Here is a 15,618-nt window from a genome sequence, read left to right as displayed (position 1 = left end):
TTAACACCCGATCCAGAGATTGTATTATAGCAGCTGTGTATAATCGCATTTTTCAAATCCGCCTACGCGCTCACCCATAATAATACAATATAGTCACTGGTCACCGTCTCCAACGATTACCGCGGTCCATCGGTTACCGGTTACCGTGGATAATTTACCTTACCGTTATCGTGGGCGTTTTTTTTTCTCCTGTGCTGTGCAGTTGTAGTGTGTCTTTTCTTGCGGCCGTTTCCATTCATTTTTCACAGTCGTCAATGAAGTGTCTCGCTCGCATTATTATTATTATTATCATCTTATATTTGTTATAATAACGAATTATGTGTATTTTTTTTTTGTCCCAAACAAATATTGCACCTTAAAGTGCTACTCAGGTTTTTTCCACTACATCCGCTGTTGAATTGCATGACAATTTTACACTTTGCCATTCCCACCGCCCCCCCCCCCCAGCCAAGGGTGTTTGTTTACCCGGTATAACAACGTGGAACGAATATTAGGTATATTGTAAGGCGGTATTAAAATAATACACAAGGATCATCGTCGAGTATCTACTATCTATACATATCCAATATAATCGATAGAAAAATATTTTCACATTGGCCCTACTCGAAGCGTTGCCATTTTGTATTACCTATGCAACAAACTAAATATGTCGTTTAGAGTGAGCTGTCAAGTTTATAACATTAACAATCCCTCTAAACATAATTTTCGCTCATAATAAAAAGATATTATATTCACACACTCGACCTGAAATCATTTAAAATGTTGTATGTCTTTTACAAATTGTCAAAGTAATTAATTATTAAACCCAAAAAATGTATTGTAGGTGTAAAATAATAATGATTTAGGTTAGGTACTCTCTAATAGTTAAATATTAAAATAATATATGTACCTACTGTAACCACTACCTAAATGGCTAGTTGTATACACAGGCGTAATAATGCTTGCAATAAAAACTATTATTATCAACAACTAAATATATTACAATAGACAACGTTATAACACATTAAAAGCGACAACGAAACAAATGTTTTTATGTAAAAACGCCTCAAGTTTTTACATTATTCCAACATGCTACCTGGCTTGTCCATAATATGTTCGTAGGTCAATGTAAGATAATACAAGTAACTAAAATATTTGGTATGATCACAATCAAGATTTAGTCATTTATAGGTTTTCTTAATTTCTAGAATTTTCTCAAAACAAATCAGTTGTTCAATGTAAGGCTGAATTTGAAGACTAAAAGTAATATCTATTAGAACGAGGTGAATAGTCTCGGTTTAGCAGCTGCAACTAAACAGTGCTATAAGTTGTTAGTACAGCTGTTAGTCTCTGTTGATTGACTTTGCAAACGGTCAGAAATGTCATTGCGCAAAATAACTTCTGCATATTATTATAATTGTAAATGTTGAAAGTAAAATTTCCAGAAATATTGTAACAACAATTATTATTACTACTATCGGCAAACAACGTTTTCAAAGAAAATTGTGCTAATCGACGGTAAAGCTTTTGTCTACAACGATTTGTTGTCTAGCTAACATATATTTTTTATAACATAATTGTTGAAAATATTATTGTGATTAGACACGAAATAAGCGTTCTTCAGCTAAAGCGCATTAAAATACACTACAATTATCAAACGCTCGATGGTGCTTTAAAAAATATTCTCTTTTATCTTATATTTATTTATTTATTGTATAGTTATTATAACGTCTACTCGATGGGGTTATTGCGTACAACGTCTGTTACATCTTTCGAGTAATCATTTCTCTATGCGTAGGTACACCACCATAATATTGTCTTATTGTTGATATAATATTGTTATATTATTATATATATACTTTTATTATTTTATTATTTTTTTTTACTCCACAACGAACAAGGCGCCGCTAAAATTCCTCTACCCTAAACGGAATGACAACGTAACGTGTTTCACTGGCACGGTCTGCCTTCGGTGAAACGTCAGTCCGTTGCAGTATGAAGCCGGCTATTGTCAATCATCATATGTATGTGCGCACCACAGAGACACCAGAAGACATTATTTTCATTATTATTTTTTTTTTTTTCGGTAATCCAAGGCCGACTACTTAAATATGATCCGAGACAACATAGCTGTACATCATGAGACTTTAAACTTGTTGAAACAATAATCTCCGACCTTACACCCTTGCCCTTAGGCAACACAAAGATCTAAAAGTACCTACACTCGACCGGTTGGCTAAAAAATATCACCGCTCAAATTTCTACATCCTAACCCAAAAGCTCCCGTTTTAAACCCCTATAGCAAAAGCAACAGCTATCAAGAAGCTAAGGAAAGACACATTCGATCATGTCTTTAGGTCAGCTGATTTTCTGTCTCTTATCAGTTGACCAGGAATTATTGATTTCCACGCTAAATACATCCTCTCCCTTTCACCATGTTCCACACAAGTGTCGCACAAATTTTCGACAAACCTTACAGCCATATTTATGGGTCAAAAAGAACAGGTTAGATTAGCATTTTTTCTTCAATGACCATTTGTATTACTTGTTATCATAGACTACTACTACTGTTATCAACCTCACTGTATAGTGAATGCTTATGATTACAGCAGGTCGATAACAGATAAGATGAGTTGAGTAAAGAGTGAAATATTGTTATATTAAATTGTTAAAAGTTTATTAGGTTTATTTAAATTTAACGTTAACTTCTAAGGATATACTTTAATTTTCGTTTATTTGTTTTCAGGTAAGTTCAGTATGCTAGTAAAAATAAGGCATGTAAATAATAAAATAAATCATTTGTTTTCAGATCAACACAATTCGTCTATTCGTATTGCCGGACCGTTAAGTTTTGTCAACGATTTCGTTTTGATCATTCGTTTGACAGAGCACACCAGAGCGTTATTATCCATTAAATTATTATTCGGAATGGTTTCTGGGAACAAAGTCGGTGCACAGTGTGCTAGCGCGCGTTTTTTAATGACTCTCGTCCTACTCCTCCTCGGGCCGTGTGTTCGAAATTCTTGACTTAGCCGCCGCCGCAGAGTCCTTCAATTATTTTATTAATATATTATACCGTATATATACACGTTTGTGTGTAAAGCATTAGGAGAACCGATTGTAATTGTTAAGCATATTATAGCTGCGAGACAGACGACTGCGTGCATCAGGTCCACAAAAGCGCGTGGACACAACCTGTTCCCTCCGGAAGGCAGTCGTGCAGTTGTCATAACGTCGAATGATGGGTAATAACGACATGACAATATTTGAGAAAAAAAAATATAATAATAATAATACAGAATTTTTCTTATTATCAAGAATTTTCAAAATAAAGCAGGGGTTCGACTTCAGGCTGAATTTTAACACCAAAAGCACTAACTATTAACACTAGTTGTATGGTTTCGGTTTAGCTGTAATAATGATTCCAACCATATCAATTATTTTTGATGTTATAACACATTAAAAGCGACAACGAAACAAACTTGTTTTTATGTAAAAACGCCTCAAGTTTTTACATTATTCCAACATGCTACCTGGCTTGTCCATAATATGTTTGTAGGTTAATGTAAGATAATAAAAGTAACTAAAATATACAATTTTGGTATGATCACAAACAAGATTTAGTCATTTATAGGTTTTCTTAATTTCTAGAATTTTCTCAAAACAAATCAGGTGTATCCAGGTGTTCAATGTAAGGCTGAATTTTAAGACTAAAAGTAATATCTATTAGAATGAGGTGAATAGTCTCGGTTTAGCAGCTGCAACTAAACAGTGCAATAAGTTGTTAGTACAGCTGTTAGTCTCTGTTGATGGACTTTGCAAACGGTCAGAAATGTTATTGCGAAAATTAACACCTGCATATTATTTTATATTTTATAAATGTTGAAAATAAAATTTCCAGAAATATTGTAACAACAATTATTATTACTATTGCCAAACAGCTTTTGTCTATAACGGTTTGTTGTCTAGCTAACATATATTTTTATAATATAATTTATGAAAATATTATTGTGATTAGACACGAAATAAGTGATGGGCAGTTTTACATTTACAAGACATTTTCGTTTAAGAAATTTAATGTTCTCCTTTTCCTCGTCACTGAAATAATTTTTAAAAAAATGTTTCATTCTTATTTTATAGTAGAGAAATTGGATAAAGATCATGACCTAGGGTCAGCTGATTTTCTGTCTTTTATAAGCTGATTCTGTTAACATTCAAATCTAACAGTTGATGCTCTAATTACCTAACCTAACCTAACTTATCTCTTCAATAGATGTAAGTAATTATTAATTTTTACTTACGGAAATCCCCTCCTCTGACCTCCCCTTACCCACTCAATCCATTCAGACCCACCTTCAAGAAATGTATCAATATCAGTTTGTGAATAATAATATAAGTTAGAATTACATAATATTATACAAAATATCACAATAATTTATTCTATAAATGGCTAATTATAAAAAAATCATCACACAAATTAAGGGGCTTGTTTTGTTATTCGTATGTGTCAGTATTAATTTATCTCTATCTTTTATTGAGCGGTGGTTAATAATCCTTAACTTAAGTATTTTAAGTACTGCAAACAACGGTTTGTATTAATTGCATCCAAATTGATAAGATTAACTTGGGGAAAATAACTTTTGTTTCAATGTTAAAAAAAAAAATGGACAGTATGGATACTTCTTTATCCGACTTTCCCTCTTAGAAACTATTTTCCGCCTCGGTTCGGTGAATTTAATTGAACTTTCTTAAGGCGTACTCTAAGTTTAATTACAGAAAACGTAGTGTCATCCGTACTGTTTTATTATAATTAGTTTAAAAAAATTAATTAAGAGAACATTTTTTTATTTTACACGTTATCGTTTTTGGTTTTGGTTGGAAAAGGAATTATGTGAGATTTTTTGCGTCACGCCAATATTTACTTATTTACTCGATTTGCTAAGATATTTATATATTCGTGTTAACAGCCCTTAAGTTATTAATTACCCAAAAATTAGTATATCAAAAGGAACAATTCAACACAGTAAGTAGCTATGAAATATGCCACAGAGAAGGAATAAGGCTGATATAATATTAAAATTAGTCATAATTCGATTTAAGTTGAGTCGGTGATAAAGTTGTTTACATTTACATTTTATTATTCACTCGACTTATTTTATTGTACTGCTAATAAGCAATTTTTGAACTTAATTTCTTTTTCGCATGTTGTACTTAGTTAAGGGAATAAGTCCGCCGGCTATGAGTAAGTAAAAAAAGATACTTACAAAGTATTTGAGAAGCTAAAATGTTTCCAATGAAAAAAGAAATAGTAATTAATTCTTTAAAACAGTTTGTAATGTTAACACGATAGGTAATGTTTCTAAGAGGAGGCCAACCTAGAAAATCGGTGAAATTTTTGCAAGACATTTTCCGCGTTATGCTCTATTATTACTCATTTACTCGATTGTGTTTACTCGTTTACTCAATTTCATTCAGTCGTTTGTTCACTATGAAAATAATGTCTTTAACATTTTTTGTATTACCCTTTATTTATTTACACATTTACTTGATTTATTGAATCATTTATGCCACTTATTCGCTCATTTACACAATTGATTTACTAGATTTTATTCAGTGGCGTGTCGCTGTATATTGTATTTCTGTTTATCTAAAAGTTAAACTATAAGTAAATGTTTACAGTTTATTAATATCATAATGGTTTGTATTGTATCATAATAATCATGTTAAAACATTTAATCGTGATGGTTATTTCGGCTTATTTACTTATTCATTCGATTTCTTTACTCGAATTGTTGACTCGACTGATTTACTTGCTATGTTTACTCGTTTGTTCGATTAATTTACTCAAAACTAATTACTCGTTTACTTGATTTTTTTGCTCGTTTTATTTACTCATTTATCTTATTTAATTACTCGTTTACTTGATGTTCTTATTCGTTTACTCGATTTATTCAACAGTCTTAAAAACCATCTTATGCTTCTACTTAGTTTCTAGCTTTTGGTCAAAATCTTAATATTTTTTTCTACCAAAGAAGACTTAAAGGAGTGTTAAACGACGTCGTCGATAAACAGTCTATAACGAATGTGACCAATTAGGATTCACTATTATACTTGAATAATCCTTTTAACTGTTCGAAGCAGCCGATAATTGATTTACTAATATTAATTTCATTCGTATTTAATTGTTTTGTAGTTTATAGAATTAAAAAAAAATACATATATACCTAAATTATATTATTTTTTACTCGAGTCTATAAAAGGCGATACCGGTTGATCGCAGCTTATGGTATACACAACCAATGCAATGTCAAGGATAACGTTCGGAGCTGTAAATCTTTGTAGACGTCAATACATCAAGTGTGTGTACTCCCAGAGGCAACAGTACAGCACACTTGGATGGTGCATTTTATGACAGGGACATTTCATTTGTTAATCAACGTTCATCAACTCGGTAATGAAAGAACATACCTCCTACACTAGTAATTGATGAAACGGATTTCCAATATGATATGTACTACCTATTAGTAGAAGTGTCGTTTCAACCGGTATTAACTGCTATGTGTAAAGGTTTGTAAAAAAAAAAAAGTTAATAAATTAATAAATACCTATTAAAAGGTTTAAAACCCACAAGCTATGTCGGAGCATAGTTGGCACAACTGAAAGGTTTTTTTCAAGTATTTGTAAATGCCAAGAAGTATTAGTTAAGAATACAGATTTCTTTATGTTTTTTAGGTACACACCAAATCTATCATCAAACACATCAATCCCACTTGCCCCTGTCGTACAGTTTATCGTTTGTTACAAAATACTGTAATCATTGATATCATATCACTACAATACTATTATCGTAGTGATAAGATATAAATAATATACTAGACGGTATGTTTTTTTCTTCTGGCTTTTGCCCGTTTATTTTCGTCACATTAAAACCGCAGATTAGATAAAACCAGATGGTCCACTTCGTTATTTACTTATAACCGAAACCCTCCTCAATTCAATGTGACCACATTCTAAAAATTAAATTATTGTACAAATAGCTAACCTATTTAATAGCATTTTTGTTTTTTTTCTGGGCACACTGACTTTTGCTACTATAAGCACCTCTTTAAACTTTAAATGTGAACAAAAAAGTTTCTTTTTTTTTACATTTTGTAAAACTACAATAATTAAGTAATTTAATGTAATTTGTGTCAATAAACAACACACTATGTGTTAGTACGAACCAAAGGAATTCGGATGTAGAATAATACGGCGGTCCACTTTGTGTAAGACAATAATTGGATTATAATACACACGTTTCTGCCTGACACACGGTTGTTTGCGGTGTAATTTCACTTCCGGTGTTAATGACTCATGTGGTTTCATTCCTCGGTCGGCTGTAATGTATATTTGTTGCACAGCATACGTTTTAAATGCGCACACACAACAGTCCATACAGTCTACATTACACATATTATACATGTCTCAAGTATAATAATTCCAAAAAAAAACTAGCTCACAATGATATGTTGAAAAAAAAAACGAAAAAATATTTTTTTTCTTAAGTATGTATTTTTTATACTATGATAATTAATGGGACTGTTATATGTATTATATTTGTATGTGTTCCGCGACGGTTGGACGATATTTATATAAATTAAATACAAATAGTCACAAATATGAACATTTTAAAATATTTAAAAAATAACGAAACAAACGACAAAATAATAATACATTCAAACCGGAATCACCGGCGGCCAAATTAAAAAACTGTCATCTGTCGTGAAAATATGTATTTTCTTAATTACTTTATAAGCAGAGCATTTATTTGTTTTTCTCATTCCCTACCCAGCTTTTTCCATTTGAAAATGTGAATATTTACTGTCTGAAATTATAGTTTCAGAACTGGTTCACTCGTTAAATATTTTAAAAACTTGTCTTATACAATAATTTCATTTCTAGTATGTGGTCACACTGACTTGAGGAGGGTCACTGTTATCAGTAAACGGCGGTGCGCCATCTGGTTTTATCTAATCTGTGATATTATTTATATACAGTTGATTTGCCTTTGAGTAGCCTATTTCCAACACTAATTAAGTTCCAAACAATTATTATTATTTTTTTTTTTCTGATAGCGTATTGCTTTAGTTTTGTTTAAAAATACATTTTCAAAACTCATTATTTTACTGATAAAAATATACTTTACATTTTCAAAAGTTATTATCTGCAGTATAAACATCGTATATTCATTGTACATATTCACAGTCTACATACTACCAACATAACGGTTTTCATATAGGTAGTAATATTATATTTTAATATCAAAGTTGGAAACAAATTTAAAATATTCAATAAACGAAAAAACAAAATTACTGTCGTTTACCAAGTCATGATAATCAACTTAAATCCCAAACTTATCATTTACACATTTGAGGGCCAAAACTAATTATTTGAAATAAACGTTCTTAGATATTGCCACTTGAAAATTGTTGATGTTAGTTGGAAAAATGACTTAAGTTTTTGTGTTTTTCTTTTCTGTCAGAAGTTAGATTTAAGGGGGTAGGGGAGTAACTCTGTAAGAGATATATTATGTACATTATTGTAAAGCAAATAAATAGACCACCCACAACCGGACGAACACACGGTTGTGACTTTGCAACGAGCCCACCTGTTGTTACCATCTTACCTGTTGAGCGCATCGCATATATGATTGTGTTAGTATTATTTCGAACGCAAACATGTTCATGTAAGACAAGACGTCTCGTTATTGCTCGCCGGCATGTCGTTCAACTCTTTCGACGGTGAATCCTTTTCGGAGACCGGACAAGCTAATTCCGCGCGTCCATATAAAAATACAACTTGAAAAAAAAAAAATTCAGTACTTATACTACACACGTACAACATAGGCCGACATAATCAAACCACAATGATCACCGTCATAATAATAATAATAATAATCAAAATCGTCTTCCTGTCCTAACTGTCGGCTCGCGTGATGCACTTGCACTTAATGAAAAAAAAACAGCCACGCCAATACATACACAATCTTCTTATTTACCTTCGCCTTGCACTCCCAACTACATTGGGTCGGCCGCCCTAGTCCTACGGCTCCATAGAGCTCGGTCTTGTACCTACATCTCGTTCAATCACCCCCCAAATATCCTCATATCACTCTCTCTATTTCGTCCATCCATCTTTGCTTTGGTCTTTCTCTTTTTCCCACTGCATTCATGTCCATAACACCTCTCTCTTTCACCTATAGTATATACCGAAGGACACAAATTTTATGGCTTAAAGATACAGACAGGTACCCTTTGATCTTAAAACCGCAAACCCCACAAATGTACCCGGTTGCGCGAGGGTGGGATGAAGGGTTGAAATTTAGAAAAATCCAAGTACCATCAGGACTGTGCTTATTTCGCTTATCCATTGAGAAATGTATAATATTTTTGTTGAAAGTCTTAAAACTATCTAGTAGTTATCCATCAATTAATATTAATATGTCGAGTTTGTTTATGGTCTAACGACTAACCCCTTTTCGAGTAGTGCATGCACACAAACTACAATATTGGCGAAATTAACAATAAAGGGGAAACTTTAAACAGTCACTATACAGTATACACACACCAAAGGCATGTTGGACCGTCTGTCTGAACTTCGGGGAATGTGTGAACGATGAATTTGCAATTTTAACACTTACCGTCTCGTCGTTCATAAATCACTCGATGGTCGTGATTTGTCACGGTAATGACAAAGACAAAAGTAAAAGAACTCCAACCCCTTTAGGCTTTTGGATCAGGCGACACAATAATTGTAATTATAATTAGCATAAAATAAATGGCATTTTTTTTATCAAACTGTCAAATGGCAAGACACGTTTAAGGAGCTTTTGATATTCACTTACAACATCACTTAAACAATTATTTCTTTTTAGTTTTTGTCATAAAGCATAACATTTGTGACGTTAATATTTGATTTCAGCGAATTCTCTACTGGGTAAAACTCTGACTGTGTCAATGGATTTAGTTAGTTGGTCGTCAAATGTAAAAAATAATTTTTTTTTAAAAAGAGGTGGAAATCGTTTTTTGTGCTTAGAAGAAGAAACTACCATCGTAATATGATACAAGTGAAACTAGAGTGTTGCTTTATCTCATTTTGACAGTCCACGCTCATTTAATTAATGTCTAATCAATTATTTAAAAAAATAACCCGTTTAAGAAGGTATATTTTCAGAGTAAAAAAATATATATGAAACAAATAATATTTTTACATTTATGCCAATAGATTTACCGAATTGTAACTAGTTTAAGAAATTGAGACTAGTAACTAATAAACTGAACAAAGGCTAAACAAAATCAAAATTATTATTATTAAAATATCTAGTTGGCTCACTCGGACTTCACTATCAGTTGACTTAATTAGATTTTATTAACTATTTGGTCATTATTATTTAGGCGTATACTAAAACTATAGACAAATGGTTTTTTTTTAAGAGAAAACTGATGTGGAGCGTTAAAAGAATCTGGTTTTCCCTTATTTCTTATATTTCTCCTTATCAAATACTATTATTATCACTACACATATCTCTTATCAGCGGATTTCTCCTTATCAATGGCTATTTTTGTCACTGCCATAATGTCTCTTATCAGCTGACTTTTTCTTTGTATTCTAAGGTTTGAAAACAAAAGATAGGCAGCATCATGAAAATAGAATCGTTAGCAACAATATAAGACAACAGTGAGATAGACCCATGACTTTAGAACGTAATGAAATAAATCAGGTTAAGAACTTTTGTAGAGTTCAACGAAAATGTGAACCTAACCTAGATGTATTAGTCTTGGAACAATTGAAACAAAAATAATAACACAACGAGATCCAAGAACTTGACTTGGAATTATTCACAGCTATTATTTGAACCCAAGAACTTAGGTTCAAGTAAGCTATGACAAGAATGTCTGTTTAGTAGCGACACTCCGGTCGGTTGGTTGGCGTTATTTTCTTTTTTTTTAATACTATTATGTTATATTATGTTATGAGTTTAGCTATAATATTCAGGGACACTAGTGCGGGACCGAGTAAAGACCGGAGGCGGTTACCTACCGGTTTTTTTATTGTTATTATTTTTTTTATTAAATCATTTCAGTTTCGAGAAATGCGAATTATTTATTGTATAATAATATAACTCGTTTTTTTTTCTTCTTCTATTTTCGTGATCCTTTTATGTCTGTCTTCATAGCGATTCATCAGACATGTGTGTGTGTGTGTGTACCAAAACTGTAACCGACTGTCATTAATCAAACCGAATCGCTACTGTAAACGGACGCCTTAGATGCCGCCTATTGTTTTTCCCCCTTATTTTTTTTTATTATTATCATTTTTTTTTTTGCTTTTAATTTCCACCGCCGCCGAAAGAGAATAATAATTTTTCGGTCCTAACTTAACGTGCGGTTGTAGTTATTTTGTTTTGCGGGTCACGCAAAGAATCCGGTCAAGCACCGAAAAATGCTTACAGTCTTTAATTCCATTCGGTATAATACATATATATATATATATATATATACTGGACTCGATGTAATTATATTATACTTGGTGATCGCTTTTGCACATGTCGATTACATTATTCAACATGTTTGCACGTACAACGCACTCGCATATAGACACGCAGACGGACTAAGTACTATCTCGAGTAATGTGTGTGTGTGTTTAATAAATTCCGAAAAAATTGTCGAAAATATTTTTAAAATCCCAAAACCGTTGGCTACATCCTAACAAGAGCGCGTGTATAGCGCGTTCTACCTAACCCAGCCGAATCAAAGAACTAAAAAACACGCGATACCTGCCCAGTAGAGTCCTTGCGCTATTTTAAGACAAGCATTAACAGTTAACTACAGCGGATACACGTTGTGCGTATTGAATCGGGTAACGGCAATTGCACGTTGAATTGCACAAAGAACGAATTACGTTTATAATCAGCCTAAAATACAAATAAATATTTCGTATAGTTCAAATAAATGGAATCTGTAAGAAAACGCACTCAATGTGCACACACATTTTTTTATTTATGTACATTTTTTGAGTACATAGGGCATTAGAGTATTTCAACATGCTGCCTGGCTTACAATGTCATTGCAATATTTAACAGCTAAATATATATACCTAACAATATTACAAAAGAAAATGTTATAAAATATTAAAAACGATAACGTTACAAATGGTTTTATGTAAAAATGTTGTATTGTATAACAAACTAAAATATATGACGTTTAGAGTAAACTATCAACTGTATAACATTAAGCCCCCTAAACATGTTTTTCGCTCATAATAAAAGGATATTATATTCACACGCTTGACCTGAAATCATTTATAATGTTGTATGTTTTTTACAAATTGTCAAAGTAATTAATTATTAAACCCAAATAAATTGGAGATGTATAATAATAATGGTTTAGGTTAGGTAATCTCTAAACGTTAAATATTGAAATTAAATACAATTAAAATAATAATATATGTACCTACTGTAACTACTACCTAAATGGCTAGTTGTAAATACAGGTGTAATAATGATTGCAATCAAAACCATTATATCAACAGCTAAATATATTACAATAGACAATATAACAAAACATTAAAAGCGATAATGAAACAAATGGTTTTTATGTAAAAACGCCTCAAGTTTTTACATTATTTCAACATTACTACCTGGCTTGTCCAGAATATGTTTGTAGGTCAATGTAACACAATATAAGTAACTAAAATATATAATTTTGGTATGATCATAAACAAGATTTAGTCATTTATAGGTTTTCTTAATTTCTAGAATTTTTTCAAAACAGATCGGGTGTATCCAGGTGTTCAATGTAAGGCTGAATTTTAAGACTAAAAGTAATATCAGCTATTAGCACGAGGTGAATAGTGTGGGTTTAGCAGCTGCAACTAAATAAGTTGTTAGTACAGTTGTTAGTCTCTGTTGATGGACTTTGCAAACGGCCAGAAATGTCATTGCGAAAATTAACACCTGCATATTATTATATATTTTGTAAATGTTGAAAATAAAATTTCCAAATATTGCAACAAAAATTGACAAACAACGTTTTCTAAGAAATGAACATCATTTCTTAGAAAATGTTATTCAACGGTAAAGCTTTCGTCCATAACGATTTGTTGTCTAGCTAATAACATTTATAATATTAAACACCACATAAACGAAAATATTATTTTGATTAGACACAAAAGAGTTCTAAAAAATAGAATAATTAATTTTTTTGTCTCAACTAATATTTTCCTATTTTTTATTAACTTTTTCATTGAATTTTGACCTCCAAAATATATTATTATATTATAATTTAGCATTAATATGTATATTATTCTTGTCAATTTATATCAGTTATTAAAATAGTACAGCGGTTCGTTTGAATATTGTTCCAAAAACAATTGGTAATTATAAAATATGCGCACACAAAAACTATTCAATATTCTACTATTTGTATGCATCTAGTTAATTGTTATAAATAAAACAGGAAATATCATAGCATATTAAACATAGTCCCGGTTTAAATGTTTCAACTAAACAGTGCAGTAACACACAGGAATACAGCTGTTAGTCTCTGAAGAAATGACATGGCGAAAATTAACATCTGCATATTACATTTGTATAATTATTGCATATAATTTACAAATATTGTAACAACAATATTGATATCGACAAATATTTTATAAAATTATTAGTGTTTGTAGTCTTATTAACTAAATTTGGGATATATTCTAATGTGAATCTAACCTTTTCTCTATTTGAAACTTTCTATTGCTAACACATATTATCCAAAGAGACGGTGACTATTATGCATCTAATTTTTGAAACATTTACACATAGTAACTCCATGCTCAGCTGTGTTGGTATTAATAGTAAACAATCTGTGTTTATAATAAACAAAACAAATAGAGCGGAAACAAAATTTTAATTAAAATCTTAAATGTAAACCTACAGATTCATAAATTATTCATAAAAATTAACAGTATACTTTTAACAGAATTTCAACCTTTTTAACATGGCATTATTGATGTTATGCTTTGGGAAATGTGGCATACAGTTTGGTACAGATTTTTACACTAAGCTGTACGAAGACAATCATTGTTCGGATTGCGGTGTTCCGTCAGAGCAAAATGCCAAGTACAAAAAAGCGAGCGAAGATACATATTTCGTTGAGAAAAGTCCAGACTACTTTGAGGCTCGCTGTCTTATGATAGATATTGACGATTCGACGACGAAAAAAATAAGAAAATCATTGAAAGGATTTTCCCACGAAGGTAACAGTCACAAACAAAAGCTGTTGAAGGTGAAGTTGAACATACCTATGGGCGTGTGAATCGATTAGGAATAAGATTTACAGGGATTTAAAGGTTGACCAAAGAAGGAATGAGTGGATGTTGAGAGGGGCTTGAGTGGAGAAGATGTGAAGATTCATCCACAGACCACTCACCCGTTTCGTTTCTCATTTAGAACAAGGTTGGGGAATAGACACCGAACAAGTAATAATGATAAACTGCGACGGAGTGAACAACTGGTCGTACGGATACAAGACGAAAGGTCCGGAGAACTATGGCAGCCTGTTGGTGAAAATCCAACTGGAACTCAACAAATGTGCAAATAACAACGTCGGCACTATCATGGCGATAATAGGCACGTCTTGCAACACAGCATCGGGCATAGGGTCGTTTGTCGTCGAGAAGCTAAAGCAAGAATTCCCGACAACCACGTTGTTCACTGCGGTTTTATTACCGTTTGAATCGGACGAAGTGATTACTCAAAATTACAACACTTCCTTCACACTGAGCAAGATCTATGATCCCAGCGACGGTATTTTCTTGTTTGACGATCATATCGTAGACAACAACGGTAAGCATTAGAGTTTAAGTCACTAGGTTAACGCGTGTCGAGCTCTATCTTTGTTATTGAGATGTGTATAAAACATATGATAATTATTCCAAAGAGTAAATACAGTCAAGCGGAATAGGCAATCAAAACTCGAATGGGCTATTTTACAAACGCATTCGTTTGGGTAAAGAATGAAAAAAAAAGGAATCATTAAGGGAATGTTCAAAGGGTTTCTTGAATAATTGTGGGTAGATTGTTCAAGCGTGGGGTCCAAAAGTACAATAGTGTAATGCTCGGCCAAGAAGCTTATGAGGAAGACGGGTTTCATTAAAAAGTGACTTGGATTTGATCGAATAGTTGGTCCAATACTAAAATGCCGCTAGCCACGAATGGAGATCATAAGCATAATGTTATTGAATAATGCAATATTCAGTTTGTGGTTAAAGAAATGATAAAAATGTCAGCTAATATCAAAAAAGGGGCAGACGGTGGTTCATGGCCTGGGTATGGAGCTCATCATCATTCATGTATTGTTCTAGAACCGAATACAGCGGCGGTTTTAAAGCTATTATCGATAATGCAACCGATTTTGGACGGAAATCAGAACATGGTGGTGGATCATTCCATTATTAAATCTCTGTTGTCGCCAAATCGCATGTATAAAATGCTGATGATTCACACGGTGCCAAAGCAAATCAAAAACCCGTCTACCTACGATACGCCAGTCCACTGGGAAGTCATATACAAGTATTCTTCTTCTTCTTCGGTTTTAAAGACCGTTGAGCCCC

This window comes from Adelges cooleyi, unplaced genomic scaffold (genome assembly GCF_023614345.1).
Source record: "Adelges cooleyi isolate 19-005CV unplaced genomic scaffold, UGA_ACOO_1.1 ACOO_flye_CR_arks_rails_tigmint_CR_PRNA_9, whole genome shotgun sequence".
In the NCBI taxonomy this organism is placed as follows: Eukaryota; Metazoa; Arthropoda; class Insecta; order Hemiptera; family Adelgidae; genus Adelges; species Adelges cooleyi.
This window is presented reverse-complemented; position numbering follows the sequence as displayed.